This window comes from Mugil cephalus, chromosome 1 (assembly GCF_022458985.1).
Source record: "Mugil cephalus isolate CIBA_MC_2020 chromosome 1, CIBA_Mcephalus_1.1, whole genome shotgun sequence".
In the NCBI taxonomy this organism is placed as follows: domain Eukaryota; kingdom Metazoa; phylum Chordata; class Actinopteri; order Mugiliformes; family Mugilidae; genus Mugil; species Mugil cephalus.
This window is the reverse complement of record NC_061770.1, coordinates 7,019,490-7,027,526: the sequence shown is the minus strand read 5'-3', so window position 1 is coordinate 7,027,526 and position 8,037 is coordinate 7,019,490.

Sequence of the window (8,037 nt, the reverse complement as noted above, 5' to 3'; positions counted from 1 at the left end):
GCTTGCTAAACTGTTAGCCTCAGGATTTATAGAGTCACACAGAATGATGGGGAGGAGTGGGGCTGTGTTCTTTCTAGCCCACAATCATCTCCACTGATTTGGCAGCGTTCAACTCCAGGTTGTTACGGCTACACCAAGTCACCAGGCGGTCAATCTGTGTCCTGTAGATGGTCTCATCTCCAACAGAGATGAGCCTGATGAGAGTGGTGTCATCTGCAAACTTCCAGAGCCTGACAGACTCATGACTAGGGCTGCAGCTGTTGCTGTACAGAGAGAAGAGCAGAGGTGAATGGACACAGCCTTGGGGGGAACCTGTACTGACGGTACAGGAGTCTGAAGTGTGTTTTAACAGCCTCACATGCTGTCTCCTGTCAGACAGGAAGTCTCTGATCCACCAGCCATGTTCAGCTGGGAGAGTTTGTCCTTTAGCAGTGACAGAACGACCGTGTTGAAGGCCGAGCTGAAATCCACAAACAGGATCCTGGCATATTGTTCTGATGGAGTCCAGGTGCTGGAGGATGAGGCAGAAGGACAGGTAGATGGCGTCATCTTTTTGGGGACTGGGATAATGGTGGATAATGGTTATCCTTGAAGCAAGCTGGCACATGACACGACTTCAGTGAGTTGGTGAAGATATCCATGAATACTGAAGACAGTCCTCTGGATGGTCTGGAGCCTCTCAGTGGTCATTGGACTAGAGGTGGGGTACACCCCGGACAGGTCACTGGTCAATTTCACAGAGACAAACAACCATCGACACATGCACACAAACGGCCAACAGAATCACCAATGAACCTAATGAGCATGTCTTTGGATGGTGGGAGGAAGCCAGAATACCAGGCAGAACATACAAACTTCACAGAGAAAAGCCCCAGTCAGTCAGTGGATTCAAACCCAGAACCGTCTTGCTATTACTGCAATTGGCTGAGTTTAATTCAGTTTTATTCCACGACCTTTTGTCATTGTGTGTACACCCATTTACGGTCAGTGTTACCACTTGAACACAAGTTTCATTCATTAGTTTACCCTAAATTGTCGCACTTTCCATTTCAATACACACCTGTCAGCATAATAATTAAATACTATGTTTATGGTCTGTCACTGGTCACTGCAGAGAAAATGGATAAAATACGATGGTAAAGGACGACTATCCAGCGACTGAAAGTTTTACTTTGCACCATCTCTTCTCCTATGTATCTCTGCCTGCTTTACTTCCTGCCTTTGTTTTCCCGTCCTTGTAATTGTGTCCTTAGTTTAGTTAGCTGAGTCCTTCTCTCTTTCCTTTGTGGCTTTGTTTGTGTATCACCTGCAATTCTTTCACTTGTGTTCCTCCTGTTTTCATCTAGTCCTACAACATTTAAGTCTTCTTTCTTTTTTATTCTAAATACATGTCACACCGTGGTGAGGGTGTCTTGTCTTGGGGTTGTTTTGTCCTGTCATTTCCTGTTTTATTTTGAAAAGTAACTCTCCTCTTGTTTCAGGTCACTTGCCCTTCCTCATGTGTCACCACTCTGATTGTCTTCCCTGATTCCTGATTGTGTCCACCTGTCCCCTATTTCCCTCCATGTGTTTAAGTAGTCTGTGTTCCCCTTGTCTCGTGCCAGAGTGTTATCGTCTTCTACCTGTTCTCGTGCCTTGCTTCATGTCTTCAACCAAAGAAGTTTCAAGTAAGGCTGTGAATCCTCTCGAAGAGAGAGTTTTTGTTTGTTTAGTCTTTTCTTAGTTAAATCCTTAGTCCTGAGGTTTTCCTCCATTCGGAGTGTTTTGTGTTATCTTTTGATTTGTTACTTTGATTTGAATTTCCTCCTTCTGGAGAGATTTTTGTTTTCACTGGTCAGATTAGCGTCTAGGTTTTTTTGTGGCCATTTGTTTGTCCCTCTGTGAGGGATCTCTGAGGAATCCAAATAAAGCCTTTTTGTCATCTCTGCATTCTGAGTCCTGAGTCCTGAGTCCTGCTTTGAGTCCCGGCCTGACAATACAGTACAATACAGAATGATGAATTCAGGGTAGATAATTACCCTCCTTGTATTCTATATTGTTAAATACAGTTTATTTTGTGTTTCCACCAGGGAGTGACTCACTAGTAATTCACTATTTAGTTTTTTTCACCAGATTTTCATCTGGATTTCAGGCACTTTCACATTATTTAATAATTTATTTATTCAAATCCCAAATCCCTTCACTCTTTAAGTCATGTTCCAGGATGACTTAATCAATCAATTTTAAAGTAGCACATTAGTGCAGTCTACTGTTTCACAGCAAGAACCTGCTGAATCGCTGCAGCCTTAGTAGCACTAACCAATAAAGTGAAACGATTAGTAATTACCAGGTGTACGCTCCTGGTTATAATGTCAAAACTAGATGTAAAACATATGTTGTCAAACTGTGCCCTAAGCATGCTCTTAGTTTATCTTAAAAGTTGCATTTTCAAGGGGTAGTTTGTTCTCTCAGTGCAACAAATACTTGAGCACCAAGTGGAAACAGAGGATAAAAAGATTACTACAGTTATTAATCAAAAATAATTTTCATGAAGAGGTAACATTATGAAGTTTTTAATCTATCACTAATGTTTGACCATATATTGACAATTCTTTGGTTGTATGCTGTCTTCACAAACTCCACCATTTAATATATAAGAGAAATATTCATCCAAATCACTGCTGGTATTTACGAAAAGCGCTTAAGTTTACTCGGAATACATACAATCAAGCGTGGTTATGAAAGGTGACCATAGTTGGAGCCCAAATATGAAGAGGATGTGACATTTTGGAGAGGGGCCAGCCACCGGCTCCAACCCCATGCTTTCTGTCTTTCTTCTCTGTTTGTCAGCACTTCCAAACATGGCTACCTGCAGAGCGCAACAGACAGGGAGACTCTCTCTTAGGGATGCCAGGCTCCTGTATATTATGTTTTTAGCATGCCTCGGATTTTTTCAACGCAGCCTAAGTTACTCCAAACAGAGTCGAGCAGTCCAAGTCCTGCTGATACCGAGGCGGCCCTAAACAAACCTGTTGCTGTGATACCGTCCTCCAAGTATAGAGAATGAGATGAAAGATAAATGCAGCGCAGTGAAGCTCATTGCATGCTGGTTTTCACATTAACATTATTCCTAGTGAGCTGTAATTAATGACTTTAATAATATTATTGTAACCATTAATAAAAACGACTTTTGGGGTAACAGGTTGTAAAAAAAGATCTTCCTCCAGAGTAGCACTTGTTTTGAGAAGATTTGAGAACATGTCTCACATGTTTGCATGTTACTGTCAGGTAACTATTCTAGAACACAACATCATATTCAAACCTATATACTGTTTTCAAATGCACTGTAATGATTTTTAATCTGCAATGAGTAGCTTTAATAGAGAGCACATTAAAAAGAGAAGGTGAATGAATATGTTCAAGTAAAGTGGTCCATTAGTTTGAGTGTATCTGGTGAGGAATGTGAAGCGTAGAGCAGGAAAAGTCTCAAATGTTCCTAGGAACTGGTTAAGACCAAAGCTAAAAATAAAGGCACTGTTAACTATCTTCCTAAGCTTACCCAGCATTTGGCTGGTACTGGCCTGGTAAAAGTTGTGTCACTGCAGTTTGGTTTTTAGCTCCGTTTTGTTGCTAATATCCACCGAAAATGATAATTTATATTTTATTTAAGTGGTGCAGCGGCGGATCATCATCTTATCCAAAAATGTAGGTGCTTCAAATGTTGCTACAAATAGTTGTTGTGCTAATAGCTCGAGAATGAGAGGGAGAGTAAGAGGCCATTTCGATTCTGATTTGTTCCTGGATGTTGTCGTCTCAGCCACTTATTGTCCTGAAGAAGACACAGATCATGTCTTGAGACAGCGCCTGCAGGACATTACCATAATATACTTGAGCAAACGAGTGCCACAACGACTTCTCTGAAGAGTCATGAAAGCTAACCGTGTCACATTTTCCTCTGTAAATGGGCGTCAATGGTTTTTCAAACTCTGACAGCAGGTATGTAAGCATTTTCTTCAATTTGGATCTCAAATTGCGGCTGTCAAGTGCATTTCGAGGCTTCCCTCAGTCATGCAAGGCCCCTTAAATTGTGTCTCATGTCTCTATCATGTCTCGATCTTTGCATCTTTGCAGGTTCACTCAGCAGCGTCTGGTGCAATTACACAGAAAGTTATATGAGGACACAGGACACATTAGAAACGCTGGTCCAGCTTGAGATTCACACAACGTGCACACACACACACACACACACACACACACTCACACACACACACCGCACAGCATGAACAGGCAGCAGGAAAGGAGTCTGTTGTAGCTGGAGTGGAGACGGTGGGTTTTAATGACGCAGTATCTTTCAGAACGCCATTCCCATAATTATCCTCTGTCTGACATGGATCTGTCATTAGCATTGATTGTTTGTCCTGATGCCCACCTCTTTAGGGAGGAACGTTTGTGAGTGGTGAGGAGATGGAGGGGAGTGGACATTTGGACTCCCCCGAGCTGGGCAGGTTGCATTCAGGAGCCCATGGGAGGCCCAAACTGGAGCCATTGGTGAGATTGGTATCGTATTAATGGCTCTGCAGGCTCCAAGATACATAGCAACAAAACCATAAGAGGCACTGGAATGTGGAGCGCCCTTGAATCATTGTCATAATTAGAGACAATTGCACACGCAGAACCAGGACCTATTGTGCTCATTTGGAACCTATCTTTCGCATGCCTCAATACACTGTGTGTGTGTTTGAGAGGAATTTGGGGAAATTAGTTTGTTTTTGACAAGAGCCAGATGAAAAATTTGATGGCACTCTCACTCTGAGGCTACAGCTGGGACCTTCCATCTGTTACACATTGTTGGCAGTGTTGAAAGTGTTTAAAATTATCTACTGATAGTTCTCGCTTGCAAAGTATCCATGACTGTAGTGTTGACTTGACTTGAAGAAAGTCGACCAAACTAACATCAAGAAAATACAGACAATGAAGACTTAATATTACAGCTTCTCGAAGGCTAGGGGGCTAGAAAGAGCTACTTCTGTCTCCTGAATCAACTGATAGGTTGATCTACAATTTAATCCTCAGTGAGATCACAGAACCTCACCATGATGAAAATGTTTGCATATTTGGTGTGTTCTGATAAGATGAATGTGTGCCACTTGTTTTCTTTCGTTTCTGTCGTTTCCCTTCTCCTGCAATGGGGTCTCGTCTCCAATCAGCCAGTCATAGATCTTGCTAATGGTTTCATTCTGTCCCTAATCCAACATGCCCCTGCCAAACCACCAACTAATCCGACTAGTTGCAATGGTTTGCAAAACGCTCACAGCCACAAATAGGCCACCAGCCGACCATTGGCTTGGTATGTCATGCTTAAAGAGGATTGTGTTTAGATTTGGTCACTGTCGTAGGCTGGCCCAATGAGATTAAACACTATTATACTTGTACTTATATAGAAACTAGGCTTGGTTGTTATGAAAAACATGTCAGGCCTCTCCGTATGACATCATTAGGCCTTAAATAGCAGTATTGACACTAATAAGGGAAAATGTCCCTCATTATCTGTTCCCTGACTGATAACAGAGGATGGAGTGAGGGTTACGGATGGGGCGACTCAGTTCTCGGAGCTCCTGGGAATAAAAACACCAGATCTGCTGGTCTGCTCGAGGACATGTAGCTCATATCTCAGGCTGCGGTGGGGTTGATGGTGTGGATAAGGCAAGGCCTTGTGGTGATAAGAGTCCTGAGGCTGACGTGTGGACAGCTGAGTGATGAGGCGATGTCAGCTTCTAAGGAGTCATACAAATGCTCTAAGCTTGCTTCTCAAATTTGTGTAGCTGACCACACATAATTAATATAAACTGTACAAAAGTCCACAGGAGCAGTGTAAACTTAATGTAAAAGTATAAACATGAGTTGTGTTTGGTTCGCAACTGGCATGGTATGTTTAAATATTTATGTGAGTAGATAAGTACATAAACAGTGGATTTAGAAAATATTCAGATACATTCACTTTCTGTGTAAATTGATAAACTTACATTTTTCCATCAACTTAGACTTTGTAATCACAAAACATACTGTATTATAAACATAGTATATGTATATACTTATTTACATGAAATATATGTATATATAAACAAAAGTACTTCATTTATGTACTTATGTCATGTTTTGGAAACTGGCGCAGCCATTGCTTGCATTATGATGTGTATGTTACTACAATGTCCCAATCAAGTTATTTTTATGCTCCGGATCCAGTTTTATTAAATATCAATCAATGCAAGTCCCATTGTTAAAAATAATTCATTTGCAGGCTTTCTGAATGAACAAAATGTTCATCACTTGTTTCATAAAGGCTTTCCATATACTTGCAATACAGAAACGTCATCAAATTTTGGCACATTTGCAGTTAAATAGATCTGTGATGCTTTAAGAAACAAAACTGCCTCCAAGCCTTCAAGATTTTCACTTTATTTTATAGATGACAGTATCAACTTCCACGTTGTGCAAAATAAGTAACGGTAGAGAAACTAAAAGTAAAGTAACAAACTTACATTTCTCAAATAGTGGTGTAAAGTACTGTCACAGTAAATGCTAAATGACAGTTCTCTTTCGATCAGTATTATGAAACTTTACAACAGAAATCTCAGGTCTGTAAAGTACTTCCACACAGCAGATATGTTTAGTCACCTTCTTTATATATATTTGGTTTTGGTTTAAAGGTGCTGTAAAACAAATACAAAAGATGGGGTTTGGCAGCCTGATGCCCATCCCCTGATACCGATCGGGACATTCCTCGTTGCTACTAGCTTTCAGTTGGAATTTGTGAGCTTGTGGTTACAGCATGGGATGTTGTGTAAACAAAATGATTCCCCCACTGTTGGTGTTGCTAAAAAATACAAAAAAGCATAATGAAACAAGAGAAGAAATTTTGATTCAGACTTTATAAAATTACAAATTAAAACACAAATAAATAACATATCCTTTATTAACTTAGCATGCACCTCAGACCTGATCAAAAATGTTGAGTTGATGACATTGGTGTAATATCAAATATAACAAGAACAGACTCCTACGGGAGTTACAGCTAAGGTTGACGGGAATTATATTAGTAATGTAGGGAGTTAGTCATAAATCCAAATTTCACTGAGCTTTGATATCTCGTCGTGGCACTGGATGAGACATAAGGTTATCAGTGTTTTTGCATTTCATATCCTCTCATGACCATGGAAACACCGAGTAGTAAATGTCAGCCTTCTACTGGCTTTTAGATGGAATATCAGAGGATCATGGAGGATGACTGCTCCTGAGCAAACCTGAAACTCGTCTCATGAAAAAAAGTTCTAATCGCCATTTAATTTGTGCTGTTGACAAGATGCAGCATGTGAGCAAATCTCTGTGGAGTCGTCCCACCACAACACTTTTTCATCACTTTTTCGCAGCGTTCACTCCTCTTGTCGCCGACAATCTAATGAACTCTGAACCTCAGACTGGACCACCCCCTGCCTCATTATCACGCGTTAAATCTTTCCCTTTTGGGCGTCTCTTTGCCCTTCAAGCTTGAGGGGAAGATGCTTCTGCCGAACCCCTACAACTTGACCCTTGAAACGCCCGAGTCAGTGTCCAGCACCTTTGTGTCTTCCACAGAGTGAGTTTCCATGACTCAAATCAAGACATCCCAGCAGAGACTGATCCTCACGAGTGCTCAGACGTCTGTCATCCGTTTACTGACATGTTTGATCTCATATAAAACACTTATGACTCTTAAGCAGCTATAATCTCCCAGAGGCTTTTAGGAGAAATCCTTCTGCCAGGGTTTATTGAAATACCTTGAGATAAATCTTTAACACATCTGTGGGACAAAAAGAACCTTTAAAAACAAACCGCACAAAAAAGTTAAAATAATCTGATACATTTTCCAACTTTTTAGGTCTTCTGTATGCCTACATCATCCAAAGATCTGGTGTATTATCGCCTTAAGGCATTAGGATATAATGAGACGGCTTACTGATCAAACATTCAGTCTGAAAGGATAAACACAAACCAGCAGTGTACTTTCACATGGTTCACACA